Source organism: Conger conger, chromosome 2 (genome assembly GCF_963514075.1).
Source record: "Conger conger chromosome 2, fConCon1.1, whole genome shotgun sequence".
Lineage (NCBI taxonomy): Eukaryota > Metazoa > Chordata > Actinopteri > Anguilliformes > Congridae > Conger > Conger conger.
Genome location: NC_083761.1, coordinates 19,515,626 through 19,533,571, shown reverse-complemented (window position 1 = coordinate 19,533,571; position 17,946 = coordinate 19,515,626). Strand labels below are relative to the sequence as shown.

Here is a 17,946-nt window from a genome sequence, read left to right as displayed (position 1 = left end):
CCGCAACTGAAAGATTAAACATCTATGCACTTACATACACAGGAAGATGGACGACAATCTACCAAGACAATGCCTAAGAAACATTCCATGGAATAAACCTTTTAAACATTTTTGTTGAGGTTTTGTAGGTGTTCCTTTTCTGTAGGTAGTGAGATAGCACAGAACTCGTATGTTCTCGTGGCAGAAAAATGTTGAGCTCCATGAAGCTCCGGCAGAGATGGAGGGAGCACAACCCGGCCTCTCTTTTTGAAATCTGGCCATGCAAGAGAGACCGGGGGCTTGAAGTATCCAGACTTGAGCCACAAATGTCACACTGGCCCAGACAGGTGGCAGCTGATTCGCACTGTTTAGCTTGGCTTCTGGCCCCCTAGACAATAAGGCTCCGCTTTAACTACTGCTGGGATTTCCTCTGGCCAAATACATTAATATTCAATAATGCCACATGTGCCTTGGGTAGAAGCCTAAATATCAAGCTGCCCCCTTCACAGAACAATTATATCTGCTGTGGTTTAGACTCCCCCGTTCCATACCTGGAGCACAATGTGCATGACATCACTGTTGGCTCTCAAGGATAGCATGTTGCTGTGCAATCATCACTGAGCCCCAGTAGGAACTTTATATGCTGTGAAACAAGACACGTGGAATTAAAAGGCAACTACACACAAACATATACATAGATATAATGTCTTATATTTTCTTTGAGGGATATAAAAGAACATTAGAATGTCCTAATATCAAAACTGAAAAATAACAAGAAATTTGAGAATGCATGGTGATCGTCAAGAGCAGAGCCAAATTTGCTTTTAATTCTAATTCTAATAATTAGCTTATATCTAAGGTCTGTGAGTACCATGAGTTTATGCCAATATATTACAGTATAAGGGCATGTTTATGTTAGAATGAATTTGTTTGACAGGTTTGTGAACATATACCGTACGTAGAGCAATATGATTACATTTTAATAGGTAGCCAGTATTAGTTTGAAAGGCAGGCATTGTATTAGTTTGAAAGGCACACAGAAATAAAGATACAAATATACTTTCTATTAACATATATTTTTCAATATTATTTCATAGGGCAGATCATACAACTGGCTGCTATTTAGATGCAAAAAAAGGAGAGTCCCAACACACTTCAAGCTGGTTACCTATACTAGGACTATAAGGTAATAAATAAAGGACTCCTTATCCGGATAACTTCAGAGGGATGAGCCCAAAGGATCGCTGGAGCACGGGAAGCTCAGAGCAAAACACACTGCAACAGGGCGAATTACTAAAGTTTTGATGTCTTCCTCAGAGTCAAGAGTGCAAATACAAGTACCGTACCAGGACGTATACACTCAGTGATCACTTTATCCGGTAAACTTTTACACAAGTTTGTTAATACAAATATTTAATCAGCCAATCACATGGCAGCAACTAAGTGCATAAAAGCATGCAGACGTAGTCAAGAGGTTCAACTGTTTTTTAGACAAAATAACAGAATGGGGAAGAAATGTGAACTAAGTGATTTTGACTGTGGAATGATTGTTGCCAGACAGGGTGGATTGAGTATCCCAGAAACTGCTGATCTCCTGGAATGTTCACACTCAACAGTCTCTTGAGTTTGCAGAGAATGGTGTGAAAAACAAAAAACATCCAGTGAGCAGCAGTTCTGCAGGCAAAAATGCATTGTTAATGAGAGAGGTCAGAGGAGAAGGGCCTGACTGGTTGAAACTAACAGGAAGGTGACAGTAATGCAAACAACCACACATTACAACACTGGTATGCAGAAGAGCATCTCTAAATGCACAACATGTCAAACCTCTCAGTGGATAGACTACAGCAGCAGAAGACTTAATACGTTGAAAAAAGAAGTCTAATAAATACCTAATAAAGTGCTCACTGAGTGTATATAATCCCTGATGAGACCTTGTACAAGTAACCATACTTGTAATGTTACTTAGCATGAATGTTACATTAGAGGGGGTAAAGAAAATAAAAAAGAAATATTAAATACCAGTCATGATAGGGAAAATGTAAACCTAAAATATCCATAATAGGCTAAACTTTACCTGTAACAACATTTGAGGCTGCCATTAGACAAATTAATTTATCATATAGTAATTTAAGACCAGCAGATGTCAAGGTGTGTTTTTTAATTTCATAATTAATGATCAAATCATATTGAATAACATTATTTAGGCTGTATATATTAAAACTACATGCTGTAAAACTCTAAAATGTCTAAAATGTTTTGGAGATGTTTTGCTATCTAAGATGGCACAATGAATCATTGAATCATTAATAAAGCCCATTTCCTTTTGCATGTTGGAAAATAAAGCTTATGTCAATAATTGTATTATTTGTTAGTTTACAGCACTTTTTGTGCATATTTATCAAGGGTGTCAATAACCCTGGAGCCCCCTGTATGTATCTGGATATCAAACTCTGTGAAAACCCCCAAAAATTTTTTACTGGGAAACATTTCCCAAACATAACATAGAGCTTGCTTTATAATGTTGGTATTTTCATAGCTCAATAATAATGATAATATTAATACAGCTTACAATTTTTCATTGAGCAGGTACAGTCGAGACAGAGGAAATGTTGTTAACGTGCTGGAAGGTTGATGCCACTGTAACACCATAAAAACAACAATAAAACCTGTACCAAAATGTACAAACTGTATCCAAATATCTGTTTTTAGCAACGGCCGCATTGGCACTGATAATCCCTCAGGGTGCTAATCAGTAAACATGTCCTACATTGACTTTTTAGGGCATACACAGTACTTTCAGACTCTGGCCCTGTCTCGTAGTACACAGGAATGGAGGTTCCTGTGTTTGTATCGGTTCCTGTCTCCCGCTGTCACCGCACCGCCCGTCGCCATTGTTTCCCTGGAGCCTCAGTCACAGTAACCTTGCGCCGCATGAGCAATGCGGTGTACACCCTCAGCTTATTGTGGCTCAGGCCCTGTTTACCCCTCTCCTCGAAAACAAAAATAAAGCCATCAGACCAGTCTCTAGAGAGAAGGCTTTCCCTTTTAAGTGAATCACGGTGAGCAGGCCGGCACTGCCAATTCCAAAGCAGTAGGGTAATTCCCCTTCTGGAAACGTGATTCACTTGAAAGAGGTTTTTTTCATAAAGAAAGGCCCACCTATTAATTTCTTCACCATGCTAAACAACATTTGGATCTGAAGTCATCCGTCTAAAGAAAGGTGTTTTTCAGTATGTTAAGAATAGACCATATTAAGGGGAAATGCTTGGTACAGTATGTAAACATTCCAGTGATGACTCTGTCCCAACTCACTGTCGTGCTTATTAGGCACCTGATACATGTTGACTCATAAGTCACATTCAGTAAACATGTTGTCCCAATTAGCTTACTTGACACCTGATGTTGGTAGTACATACAAATGCTTCCACAAAAGAAAATTACTTGAACTTTGAATGACATCATCATCTACCCTTGAAATGTTTCATAAGTTTCAGTCGTGGGAGCATGGATTCATTTCTTGGACAAAGTTAAAAGATCAATGAATTAAAATTACCCGAGATGACGAGAAGATTTAGAGGGCAGATATGGAGGATATTGTAATATAAATACATTTAAACTCAGCTTCTCTTTAAAAACACAAAAGACAAGAGAAACAGTAAACTGCGGACTGTCTCTTTAAAACAAAGTGATTTCTCTTCACAGAGCAGAACATGTTCTTAAATAAAAGCATATCTATAACTTTGACCAACTGATCGAATGTACACTTACTGAGCACTTTATTAGTATTAATATTTATACTGGGTATGGCCTCCCTTTGCCCTCAACACATCCTCCATTCTTCATGGCATAGATTCCGCAAGATGTTGAAAACATTCATTTGAGATTCTGTTCTTTGTTGACATGATTGCATTACACAATTTATGTAGATTTGTCAGTGGCACATTCATGCTCCAAACCTCCTGTTCTACCATATCCTAAAGGTGGATTCAGATCCAGTGACTGGGAAGACCACTGAAGAACATTGAACTCATGTTCATGAAACCAGTTTGAGGCAACCTTTGCTTTGCTGCATGGTGCTGGAAGTAACCATTAGAAGATGGGTACCCTGTAGTGATGAAGGGATACACATGGCCCATAGTTTGCCAAGAAAACATTCCCCACACCATTACACCACTGCCACCGGCCTGGACTGTTGATACAAGGCAGGATGGGTCCATGGATTCATGCTGTTGCCGCCAAATTCTGACCCTACTGTTAGGGTGCACCGAGGGTGGAGGACAGGAAGGAAGAGGGACTGCGGTGATGAGGAGCTGACAGTGTATTTTATTTACAGGTGCGATTGTGGCGGTGCAGAAATATTTACAGTGACGACAAAAAAAAAACAAAAAAAAAAAACTAAAATAAATAAATTAAATTAAATAAAATAATAATAATAATAATAATAATAATAATAATAAACTAAGAAGAAAAACACAAACAAAAGAAAATGCAAATGAAAATGTAGTGTACAGCACACCAAACTCCAACTCATCAAAACTCATCAAAACTCAATCCGCCAACTCTCAAAACTTCTAACTCAACTCTTTTCCGGAGCTATAAATGCCCGGAGCTATATGGACATAGCCCCTCCCACTTGGCACCTTCAATGAACCAAAAAAAAAATCTATTTACAGAAAATTATCAAATTCAGCACAACAAACATGGCAATGACAATTATAATAAACAACTAAACACACAAGAATAACAAAGGGGGTACTAAATGGAAATTAAAAACAATCATAATTATACTGTCCAAATTCCCCCCTTATACCAATCAAACAGGTGGTAGCTTCTGCAAACCCCCCTCCAGAAATACCACCTGGTTCCCTCCCTTCCTGTTTGGTAGTGGCACCCAGGATCGAACAGACCCATCCATCCATCCATTATCTGAACCCGCTTATCCTAATCAGGGTCGCAGGGGGGCTGGAGCCTATCCCAGCATACACTGGGCGAAAGGCAGGAATACACCCTGGACAGGTCGCCAGTCCATCACAGGGCACACACACCATTCACTCACACACTCATACCTATGGGCAATTTAGACTCTCCAATCAGCCTAACCTGCATGTCTTTGGACTGTGGGAGGAAACCGGAGTACCCGGAGGAAACCCACGCAGACACAGGGAGAACATGCAAACTCCACACAGAGAGGCCCCGGCCGACGGGGATTCGAACCCAGGACCTCCTTGCTGTGAGGCTCGAACGGACCCAGGTAAACTTTATTTCGTAATATTTCCTGTCACGTTTTAAATGGTAAAACCCCAATAAAAATAAATGTGCTCGCTGTTGGTTGTTTATTTCATTACCCTTACCGATGCCGGCAAAAAAAAAGTGTTGTGTTGCGTGTCTGTAATAATGTAAGTCTCGTCGCAGCGCTAGTCCGTGACACCTACCATCTATATGTCTCAGAAGAAATCAAGATTCATCAAACCAGGCCACGTCTTTCCAGTCTTCAACTGTCCAGTTTTGATGAGCCTGTGACCACTGCAGCCTCAGCTTTCTGTTCTTGGCAAAAAGAAGTGGAACCCAACGTGGTGCTGTTGTAGCCCATCTGCCTCTAGGTTTGACATGTTCTGCATTCTGAGATGTTTTTCTGCTCACTACAATTCAGTGGTTGAGTTACCATAGCCTCTCTCATCAACATGGCGTTTCCATCTGCAAAACTGCTGCTCTCTGAATGTTTTTTTGTTTTTCACACCATTCTCAATAAACTCTAGAGACTGTTGTGCATGAAAACAAATCCAAGGGGATCAGCAGTCTGTCAGCCCATCTAGCGCCAACAATCATGCTACGGCCAAAATCTTGGCAGTGCACAGTAGCCGGCATCTTGCTTTTATAAACCAGTTAGCCAGTTAAGTTGCTGCTGCAGCTACAAACATTACGGTCTATAAGCTAATAATGAAGGCAGGCAAAGACCAGCCATTTCTAAATAAATGACTTACCGCACTTGCTACATCGGGAATGGCTGCAGTGCGCCATGCCAGGTTTCTGGCAGCAGCCAATCCGTGTGACAGAAATGTGTCACCCAAAAGAGAAAACATGCCCCTCCAGTTGAACACCCATGTGGGTACAGTCCAAGTGCACCCCACGGCCCAGCCAAGACTCACAGAAATGAGAGAAAAAAGGAAGAAAACTGATTTGAAATATTTTGTATTTATGTATGTACACTATTTTATGTCTGGTAAATCAATCAGCGGTTTAGTGGACAGAAAAGCCAATGTTAGATGTTGGATTTTTTTTTTTTTTTTCCTGCACTGACACATCGGGAGTGGGACAGCACTCTGAAATTCAGCTTGCTCTGAAATGTACGCATTTCAGACTGTAATGGCAGAAACAGGTTTGACATTGAGAACTGCACTCAATGTAGTGAAGCCCAAGACAACAACCTCGATTTCAGTGGAAAAGGACACTTTTGTGGAAAATTAAATGTGACAGTGCTATTTTCACCTATGTTGGGACAACATTGATGCAAAATTATATTTTCATTGGCTAATGTATAGCTTCAATATAAATCTTTTACCACAGAACATATCTTGTTTTTGAAAGAGAACACATTCTGCTATGAAACAGATGCCTACTATAAGGCACTTAAGGTTGCTAGGCTGCTCACAATTTTGTTATTCTTTCTTTATTTCTTTAAATATTAGAATATTACCAGCTGTGTATCTTGGATGCACAGTATTTTGGTCTGGGCTACATCCTCTACTTATCCATTTAACATTGGCATACTTACAAACCTGAGGAATATATTAGATGGTCTCCCACCTGAGAACCATAGCTGATACCTTCTGGCTTTTAGTATAGTTCTTCCTTCACTACACCACTGCTCCATTCAGCTCCCATATCAGAAAAGAAGCCAAAACAGTGTGCCTTCTTTCTTCTCTATTTCATTACATTGCCAGGATCACTCAACACCTGCCATTTTCCATGAAGAGGCATCTATTGAAATAGGACCCTTCCAATAGGCTACAACACAATACAATGCCCCTGTTATGAAACCAGGTCTACTTCCCAGTTACCAGTTGGGTCCTTGGTTCCTGCAGGTGCCATACCGAGTGTTGACCATTAACCCAGTGAGTGTAATTTTATCAAAAGGCTTTCATAATATAATGCAGTGGCTGACAGAAGCTGTTTCAAAGCACACAGTCCCCCACATGCATCAATGAACACAATCCCTGAAAGTGGAAGACCAGACAAGCAGACCTTTCCCACTGCAGTTCATCTTACTTCTTGTAATGCATTATGACATTGTGCTACTGACATTGTACAATACCATGCTATGCAGACTGCACACATAGGTCCATAGTGAATTTGAGTCCCAATTAAACCACTTCATCTTACAAGTTCAATTTCTGGATGATTAGAAGAACATGCATATTGTTACATGTGTATATGTGTGGGGTCTTGGCAAAAAAAGAGCAACCTGATTCAACTAAGACAGGACTCAAGTTGAAATGTGTTGCAAAAGAAAATGTTAAAACATTACCTGTTATGACATGCCCCTCCAGGGCCAAACTGTCTAAGCTGGAACATAGATGCTGATTGATGGCATGAAATATGATATGTCATTCACTATCACTGTCAGAAGGGTGCAGATAAAGCATGGAGGGCTTAGGGAAATTAAATGTTACTGGTATTTTATTATTATTTTATCCTTTTTTAATCTGTAAATTGAATACTTTAGAGAATAATGTGAATACTACATGATGAACCACAATAATAATGATAGAAATATATAAAATACGTAACAGTCAATAATAGTACACCTTGTTCTGTAGTTATGAAATAATGTAGTACTAGTAATGAAACTTATCACTTGACAACAACATGTGGGCCAGGCATAAAATATTCAGTCTGTGTTTCATTATGTATGGAATATATTCAAGATGCTGACAGTATTGCCAATAAGATGAATAAAATTCCATCGCCTTTGGCACAGAGGCTAAATGTTCAAGTTTAAAGTATAACTGTAGATTCAGTTTTACAGAATTTGTTTGATGTGGAGAGTAAAGTTGTTTCCAAACACACCCAGGCAGATGGCATGATATACTGGCAGCTGTTCCGGATCATTCACTGTGTCTTTCGGTCTACTAACCTGCACTTTCATTTTATGGCCTTTATCTATAAATCATAGGTTGCACGAGCCGATCATAACATTTATAACCGCCCCGAAGCGGAAATATTTTGCACTTTTTGCAAGCCGAAAGTGCTTGCAATGTTACCATGTGTTTTCAATCTGCTGCAAAATAATGTTGACATATAAAACCACAACAACAAACAAAGTATTCAAAGGAGATGGAAGGTTGAGGTGGCACACACAGCTAAAGCACCGATTCTCAGTGAACTTGCTCACTTTTTAACATATAACAACATATTCAGACTGTAAAAAATGGTTAAAACATAGCCATGGAAGGACTGTTTCATTTGGCAGGTTATCCGACAATGAAAACTCAGGTCTGGGTACCTGCACTGTATGTGGACAAAGTGTTCTGGCGGACACAATGGCTACACAATTCAGTTAGCTGGTGGAGTCAAAAGAAATGTATTCTGGCTACACAAGCTTCTGAGGACTTAGATTCTGTGGATGTTTCAGTTCTTCATGGGAGTTGCAAATTGAGAATAAAGAAAGCATTTTAATAAAGAATGAAGGATAAAAAATGTAACCTTTGTTCAAAACATTTTTCTTTACAAAAACAAGGAGATCCAAGACCATTTGGAAATCTTAAGAATGTACTGTATTGCTTGATGAAGTTCTTTTACTAAATACTTTTATTTAGAAGTGACATTTTTAGTACTGTTCATCAATCTGGATAAGAGCATCTGCTAAGTGAATGCAATGCAATGTAATGTAAGCAATTGTCAGATAAAATTTTCTTTTACTCATATTATATGAAACGGACTGTTAGATAACATATATTTATGTATTGCAAGTCTACTAAAAGGACAGCTGATTCATCAGACACACAAAGAAGAAAAGCTCTTTAGAGCAGTCGTTTTCAAATTCCTAAATGTATGCAGTCCATGTTTGTGTGGTAATTGGCTTTTAAAAATGGAAGAAAGAAGTTGGCCATCCATTATGTTAAACACAGTTTTTTAAAAACCAGCAAAGAGTGGGGGGGTTGGGAGAAAGTTTTCATGTCTCCATGTGGAATATATCAGCCTTAATCAGATAAATCCTAACCCATACTGAGATCTGGAAAAATCCCCAAACTCCCACACAGTCAAGAAATTCATAGAAATAAATAATGTACATGTATAAATATCACACATAATATTCTCTTCAAAAATAGCTTTGTTCCATTTGCCTCCAGTAGGAAAGACTGCCAGTGAGAATATACAGCCTCGGCGATCACTTAGTGCTGTCTGACACCGTAATTCTTTTTCGTAAATAAAAAAGGCATTCCTAAACCTTACTTTCATTCATATGTGCTTTCATGTACCTGACAGCAACAAATCAATGGAGCAAAGACATAACACGTGTACCATGACACAGGCCTTGAGTCAGTCAAAATTCACCCCATACTGTAGTACACGCTGCTTCGTTTCATACTGTCCCATAAATCCGTTATCCATACAATATTTCAATTTCTGTTGTATTACTCTCGTAACAGCGTTATTAATTAATATTGTGATCAACTGAAATGTGTTTACTGGGTTCATCAACATTCAGCTTTTTACACCACTCCACTCATGTGGATGGCCTTGATTTTTTTAAGTCCCCTTATTTTGTCCCCAATCTCTGCAGTTTTACCTTTGACCTGCAGTTTGATTTCCTCCTTTGGTGATGTTTTCTCAGCTGGTTTGGGAAAAGTGGTGGTACTTCAGTACTTGGGGGGGTTGGAGGGGGGCCATGGGGCTTTGAATTGTTATCCTGATAAACATGGCCAGTTCCCACTAATCCTGCCATAATCACTGATTTATTATCCTTCACACCTACGAGCAACACAGGCATTATTGGAAATCTTCCTTGCAAAAACTTGTTTCTTTTAGCTCATTGTGTCTATTACTCTAGACAAGGAGTGTCTTTGTGAAACAGGGACCAAGACAAGGTCAGTTGTCTTATTGAACAGAACAGCCTCAGGGCATCTTAATACAGGAGACTAGGCGTCTAAACTACCAAACTCGTCTGAAATACCGAGATAGTGAGGCATCTGGTTTTATGGAGGACAGCGCTTGATTCACGGTAGCCCTAATTGCCTTTTAACTGTGTTTTCTTTGCTGCACGGTGGCTAATTTCACTAACATGATTCATACCAGCAGGATGTCACACATTTGCCATGAGGGAGACAAGAGACCTTTGTACCAAAGCTAAAGCATCGTCCCAAAACACAGAACCACATGAATATGGCAAATTTGTGAAATTTAATTATAAGCACAATTATTCTGTAATAGTCTTTTACATTTTTACACCTGTGGTTAATATTTATATTAATGATATTCAGGTGAAGTCAAACACTCAAAGAGTTCTTACCCTGTGACTCATTGCTATCAGATGTGTCAGATCAGATCACCGTAAAACTGTTTTGTTTGATTCAGTGCCTGCATACAACTGGAGGCAACCACCTCCTCAAAGAATTAACTTTTCCCACCAAATCCCCTCAGATATATTGCACCCTCAGTGGGAATGCCAATGATATGACATGATAAACATTGATACAATTATATAGATTTAATTTCATAGCATTGTTCTCTCCCATGTACATTCTGCTATGCTTCATATACACAATCAGGTATATTCTAAATGTATACGTATTTTAATGATCTATTTATATGTGAATTGCAGTTCAAACCTCATGCACTCAGTGGTGATACATTTCAAACTGCCTATGAAAATGTTCCTGCATTGATTAACAACATCCATGGGCTCTTCTTTGACAGAAAGGCAAATATACAGTCTGTCTGACCCCATGCAGTTTGGGGAGAGAAATATGACCTTTCTCTAATCCATACACTGGGAACAATGACCACAGTCATTCTTGTTTTTGGACGAGTGTGTTCTGTGTTTCAAAATGGCAGATCCTTTTTCATTCCAGGCTTTCATAAATTTATGTTCCAGAAATATATTTCCAAAAAATTTGAAACTGGAGATGTAGTAATTTGCTTTTTAAAATTGCCGTAACATCCTTGCATGATTTCAGCCCAATATCTAATCTCAGTACATGTTATGCTTTGTTTTTAGTGTGGAACTTTTTAATATTCTTATTTAAAAAGTGTGAGTATATATACTTAGTCAATTTCATATATTCATATATTCTTGCATGATATTGTGGAGGCAGGCATCAAATAAAAAACAAGGCTTAAAAAAATTATAGCTGTGGGCTGTCCAAAGATTTGCCCTGCTCAACCACTTGTCCTTGCTGCAGTGACGCACCCATTGTCCGGGACTGAATCCAGACTGTACCATCAGCAGTTTTGGTTGACTGCCCCAAAGGGGTGAAATGCTGTGCAATCATTCAGGTAGGGAGGATTTCAGCAGGGCTGTTGCATTCAAGCCTTCATTCAAGTGTGAATTTTCTATGCCTGTTGAACATGGAAAAATGGGATAAAAACTGAAGAAAAGATTAATCAGAGCAGAGGACAGATAGCATTGCTATTGAGCCTTATTGTAAAGAGAAGTTTCCAATACAATGCAATTTTTGTAAAGTCTCCAACAAACTGTTATGTCATGTCTGTGCAAGTTCTGTAAGTAGAAGGAGATATACTTTATTGTACCCTGTGGAGTAATTTGTCCTCTGCATTTGACCCGTCCTAGATATTTAGGAGCAGTGGGCAACCACAGAGCAGCGGGGGAGTAATGTGGGGTTAAGGGCCTTGCTCAAGGGGCACCCTATTGTGAGGACCCTATCGTGGCTACACTCAACTACCAACCACCCGGGCACCAGTTATGTCCCTTAGCCACTACGCTACAGGCTGCCCACAAAAAAAGCAGTATTACACTTGTGTAATTCTGGTATGTTGAGAAGATAGGGCTGTAAGCCAGACTAGGTATAATTAGCTTGAGCCTTGCAAGGTTTGTCTGTCTGCTCTCATAGGTAGTCGAAGCCCCTACCTAAGGAATGTGAAAGAAAAGAATAAATGGGAAGATGGAAGGTTGCCTAAATGGAAAAATACAGTACAGGGAAGAAAATAAAAGGAAAAATACAGTGCAAGAAAGGGAGGTCAGTGATTCCATTACATTACAGCTGGAGTAGATATTTGGCCTTTTGTCCCAAATTTAAATTATTTGTACTGTAAAGAAAGAAAACTTCAAACAGTTGTGATATTCATGTGCCCGTGATCTTGTCCTGTTGGTCTGTGTCTCATTTCTGATTTTGGCTGCTCTGTTGACTCCTATCTGGGCTCAGAGTCAAGGAACACACCTGCAGCAGAAAAGCCATACTGATGTGCGCTTCTGCCACTGAGTGTGTTATTGTATCGGCTGCACTGTCTCTTTGTGGAACAAGGTGATCTTAACCCTGCTTCAAATGCTTTGTGATGCTTAGGTTGTGTTTCAGTTCATATGGGAACCATTAATCTCCCTCCTTTTTCAGATCAGGACAGGGATAGAGTTGAGTTCATGTAAATGTCTTTAACAGTGTCTCTCACCCGCTAACATTCTGGAGCCATTTTCATGTCCTATTTACTTAAAGCTTAAATATAATTTCAAAATGGTGGTGCAGATTTATAGACACAGTTTTCTATAATTTATGATTTCTGAGTATTTTTGTTTCACAAACAATATCCCATTATCAATGTACTATATATTTTTATTTGATTAACAGGCACCCTTATCCCAGGCTAATCAAGATGTGAATTTGTCATGCAACTCAATGCGACGTCCCTGTTGTTTACATTTTGTTTTCTGGTTTGACCACTGACAGAAAGGAAAATATGGGGGCTTTATAATAGGACCTTCATGGGCCTTTTCTGTCATGGTAATAAAATATATCTCCCTGGAAATTTAAGTTAGACCTATAATAACAGGAGGTCACTACAGAAGCTTAAATAAATAACTGAAATCAATGTGGAAAGAAACATGGAATGATTCACATGGTTTGCTAAGTAGTTACATTTATTGATGCAGTTTATGTGTATATAACCTTTTAAGTAAGGCGTTTTCCTTGGCTTTCTTTACCTTTTTCAAAATTCAGGATTTTGTGTGAGATTGTCCAAAAATGTTTTACAGTGTGTTAGAGTTACTTGTTTTGGCTGAGCTGGTGACAAAGACAAATGTTGAATGTCAATATTAAAAATATATATATGCAGACCTTCTATGGACATTTTCAGACAGCAAAAGATTTGGGCCAAAATATATTTATGAAAAGTTTTACTGAGGGCAAGGGCTTAAAGTGTTGTTCAATATTACAGTAAGGCGTTAATCCTAATTGCAAAAGTAATATCACACAAGGTCCAATATATATATATTGGACCTTGTGTGATATTACTTTTGCAATTTCCAATTTCATCTCTTTTATCTCACCATTCTTATGAATTTATTAGGCATTTAAGTGGTTATTATTTACAGTCCCTCATATTTTGACTGCTTTAAATGGTTGGTGTGATGTGGCACATTCATTCATTCATTCATTCATTCATACAGCTTTAGAACTTGCAGTTTACTTTGTCTAACACATTTATATTCAGCTTTTATGGTCACTAATAGGACTTTCTTGGAGTCTGTTTCTCAAACTTTTCCCACACATTTTGGAAGTGGTCCTACAGATGCAAAAAAGGCCACTCCAATCTGAAATCCAATCAGACACCTTGCTTACAGCTATGTGTATTCAAATGTACTCAAGCATATTCATGGGAAAATACATTGAGGTCCATGAGACAATTTTTGTGCAACAGGGTAGGGAAAACATAAAAAACGAAAGGGAATGCTTGTTCTGTCCCTACTTGAATTGCTTCAAGTGAAAACAAATAGCATGTCATATATAAGCTGTTCAACTCACCTTATTATGGCAATTAGCTCAGAAGATTATATAGTGATTTTAATTATAGTCATTAATCTGGCAGGCTTGGTCCCCTGTGTAAGAAATGTGATGATCAGACGAATGAGTGCTCTGACTCGTTATAGCTAGAACATGACAGAGCACATACATGAGCTATGATTACCCCCTTTTAAACAAGGGTCTCTTTAGTCCTCCTTCCATACATTGTTTCTCTATCAGTATTGCTGTTGCCTCTGGTTGTGTATAATGAATATATTTACTGTGCTATTACATCACTGATGCACCTGCAACAGTGTGAGGAGTACATGCGCTGATAAAACAATGTTGATCCAGTAATTGTTTTATACCCTACAGCATATATGGTTTTAAGCAATGGAGCAACAGCCAATCAGAAGAGGTGCTTTTCTCACTATTTGCAGCTGTTAACCTGTAGGCACCTGGTGAGCAGCTAAGAGGAACTTTCCTATTGGTAACACAAGGAACATTGGCTGATTTACATCCGCCCTAACCAATGCCAGCTCTGGTCTGTTGCTGGAGTCCTTGAGACATAACCGACAATTAGTATAGCCTAGACCAGTAATGATCACTTATGGAATCCAAATTTGACTCCCAAGTAAACAGAAGATGGAAAATGTAAATATCTCAGACCTTCGAGGACCATGATTTGGTGATCCCTGGCCTAGATTCTGTAGTCTGTAATTATTGATCTCAATTTGTATTTATCTATTTATTCATTCATTTACTTATTTATTAATTAAGTGGGCAAGATAATCTAGAATTATTTTTAGGGTGAGCAAATCGGTTGTGAGAAGATGTGCAGGTTTTTCTTCTGGCAGCTTGTCATATGCATGTACTGATGCACCCCTGGAACCCTTAATCTACAATACATTGGCACAGGTTGAATCTCTTTTACAATGCTCCTAACAATTACTCATAAGAACAACATTACTCCCCGTGTTAAAATAGCATATGCCAAGTACTTCAGAATGAGCTATCAATGGTATGTTTCCTCCCTCGGAATACGGGATGCCGACATACCAGGAGCAATAGCATGCATAGTATGTGTGTCGCTACGCCGACTACTCCTTCACCTCCGCCTTCGTCAGCACCGTGGGAATCGACTTCAAGGTCAAGAACCGTCTTTCGAAACGACAAGAGGGTCAAGCTGCAGATCTGGGACACAGCAGGACAGGAGAGATACAGGACGATCACGACTGCGTACTACAGAGGAGCCATGGGCTTCATCCTCATGTATGACATCACCAGGCAGGACTCCTTCAACGCCATGCGGGACTGGGCCACTCAGATAAAGACGTATTCATGGGACAACGCCCAGGTCATCCTGGTGGGGAACAAGTGTGACCTGGAGGAAGAGAGGCTGGTCCCCACAGAAGACAGCCAGCGACTGGCAGATGAGCTGGGGTATCACTTCTTCGAGGCCAGCGCCAAGGACAACGTGAACGTGAAGCAGGTGTTTGAGCGTCTGGTGGACGTCATCTGCGAGAACATGAGCGAGAGTGTGGACGGAGAGCTGAGCCCTTCCGGCAAGAGCGCCGCCCTGCAGGACGCGCCCCCCCCACAACCAGGGCGGCTGCGCCTGCTAGCCGCTGTGCACTCTGGGACTGCCCCGCCCGATGACCTCCGCCCGCTCTACCCCATCTCAATGGAGCCTGTGTCCCAGCACCCCACAGTTCCTCCCAACACAGCCTCGTAATCCCGCGTTAACGCACAGCTTTGCTAAAATATGCTGTGACTCCGCCCCCCCAAGTCACATCTTATTGCTCAAAGTCACACGGAACAACTGGCACCTTCTCTGTGTACTCCTCCAAACCCCCGAGACCGTTCTTCAGCAACTGTTACTGAATTTACATTCACCCTGTTGGCCGTCTCTGCCTGCTTCCCACTGCCTGTAGCGTAGTGGTTAAGGTACATGACTGGGACCCAGAAGGTCGGTGGTTCGATCCCCAGTGTGGCCACAATAAGATCCGCTCAGCCGTTGGGCCGTTGGGCCCTTGAGCGGGGCCCTTGACCCTGCATTGCTCCAGGGGAGGATTGTCTCCTGCTTGGTCTAATCAACTCTACATCGCTCTGGATAAGAGCGTCTGCCAAATGCCATTCATGTAATGTAATGTAATGTGTGCTTACTGTCTGGACAAGTATGCATTTTGAACAGATGCACACTGAGTTTTTCATTGGAACACTGAGAGTGAAGATGCCATTAATTTACTCGGATATACAGTATCCCAAACCCGACCTGAGGGGGTGGGTAATTAATTTGGCATGTTGCGACACTGCCGAACATGAATGCTAGACTCCCACACGTGAGTTTCTCCTCTTCGACCCTCCCTTTGGGGGTTTATTTTCCCCGAAGACATCAGCAATCAACCACATGATTTCCTAGCTTTGGTCCTCCCCTTTGGGCTATCCTCCCCTGCTATCCCCACAAAGCTGTTTCCCAGTCTAGCCACGTTCCTCCATTTTATTTCATATTTAGTTAATCGGGTAGCAGTGAAGACCTGGGGATTCAGCTGTGTGGGGAATGAAGGGGATTATGAAGCCAATCTTCCTCTTCACCTACCATTTTCTCCATTTCCTTTTTAATATCACTCCTTTTTCACCAGTATCCAGGGGATTACAACCTGCACAAAATCATCACTCTGCTTCCTCAGCCACCGTGTTCTCCCAGCATTACCCAGAATCCCCTCACCCCCCCCCCCACTCCCTCTCGGAGCACAAATTGCTGTTCCCTGATGCGCCAGGCCATCTGAGCAGCCAGTCCATCTCCTCTGGTCTTTGTCAGGGCTGGGCCGCCTTTGAACTTCCTGCTCTGACATATTGGATTCTGTGTTGCTAACGGGGAAAGAGAGATGTCTTTCTGCATGTCCTCCGCAAGCCCGCTGCTTGTTGTACGCGAACATCTTTCAAACAACTTTTTTTTTCCCAGTGAGTGATCTCCAGCCCTCTGGTCTTCATTCTTTCCCATGTCACTCCCTCTCTCTCTCCTCTGTCCCCTATTCTACGGCTGCACTCCACACAGAGCCACTTACAAACTCTGCTAACCCCCAATCTTATGTAGCCCCAGCTGCTCCAAACCCCAGCCAAACATCATACATGTTGGTTAATGCTTCACTGCAGATGTACCCGCATGAGGTTCTAGTGAAATAGTCTTTGCATGACACCCTGACAATGGGCTAAGTGGACAACTGCTTCGCATTGCAAGATAATATAAAGTGAATGTTCTTGAGGGTAGCTGGCAGTGTGAGATATGCTATGTACTGTTTTCCAGTACATTTTGTCTTAAAGGCTTGCCAATTTCCATAATGAGTGCCAGCACGCATATCCCACTGAATCCTTCCCAAATCAAACTGGTAATGCTAAGTATGTCTGGGCTTGGTTATTTAGTGGATGTGAGAGCTTGACTGATGTGCTGGTCAAATTCCCTCAAAGATTGTTTCTATATGTGGCCCACCTAATCAGCACTCTGTCTCAATGAATCCCTTGCATTCTGCACCCAGATCATCACAGCAGAATTGATGCTCAGCCTACAAGGCTAAATAAAATATATGAATTAATCAAATAAAAATGTGGTATATCAACTGTTAAAATGCACAGCATTGGCTTACTATAAAGCTTAGGGGCTTTTTAAAAAGCCATATCCAATTAAGCTGTTGAGTTAATAGGTTCATAAGGCCATTATGAAATAATAATGATTGCAGTGAGGTGAAATGTTGTATAAGTCACCGAATGTTGTCATGCCATGTTATGTCCACGCACAATGATGACCACCCTTTGAAATTCCTATCCTCTCACACATTTGTTGGTGAAATACAGTCACCACAAAGAAAACAATTTGAAACATCCGCTGGCAGACATGATTAACGAGATTAGCACTTCCTTCCTGAAGCAGATTTTTTTTATTTTGAAATGAAAACCGAAATAGTTCCGCTTTAATACATACTGCACATTTCCTGTTGTCTGGACAGCTCCCAGTGAA

The 17,946-nt window shown here is 40.5% G+C and overlaps 1 pseudogene; it reads left to right on the top strand.

Moving 5' to 3' along the window:
* Positions 1-15,556, top strand: part of LOC133120972 (ras-related protein Rab-3D-like) — a 31,810-nt pseudogene extending 16,254 nt beyond the window's left edge.
* Positions 15,557-17,946: the final 2,390 nt, after the last annotated feature.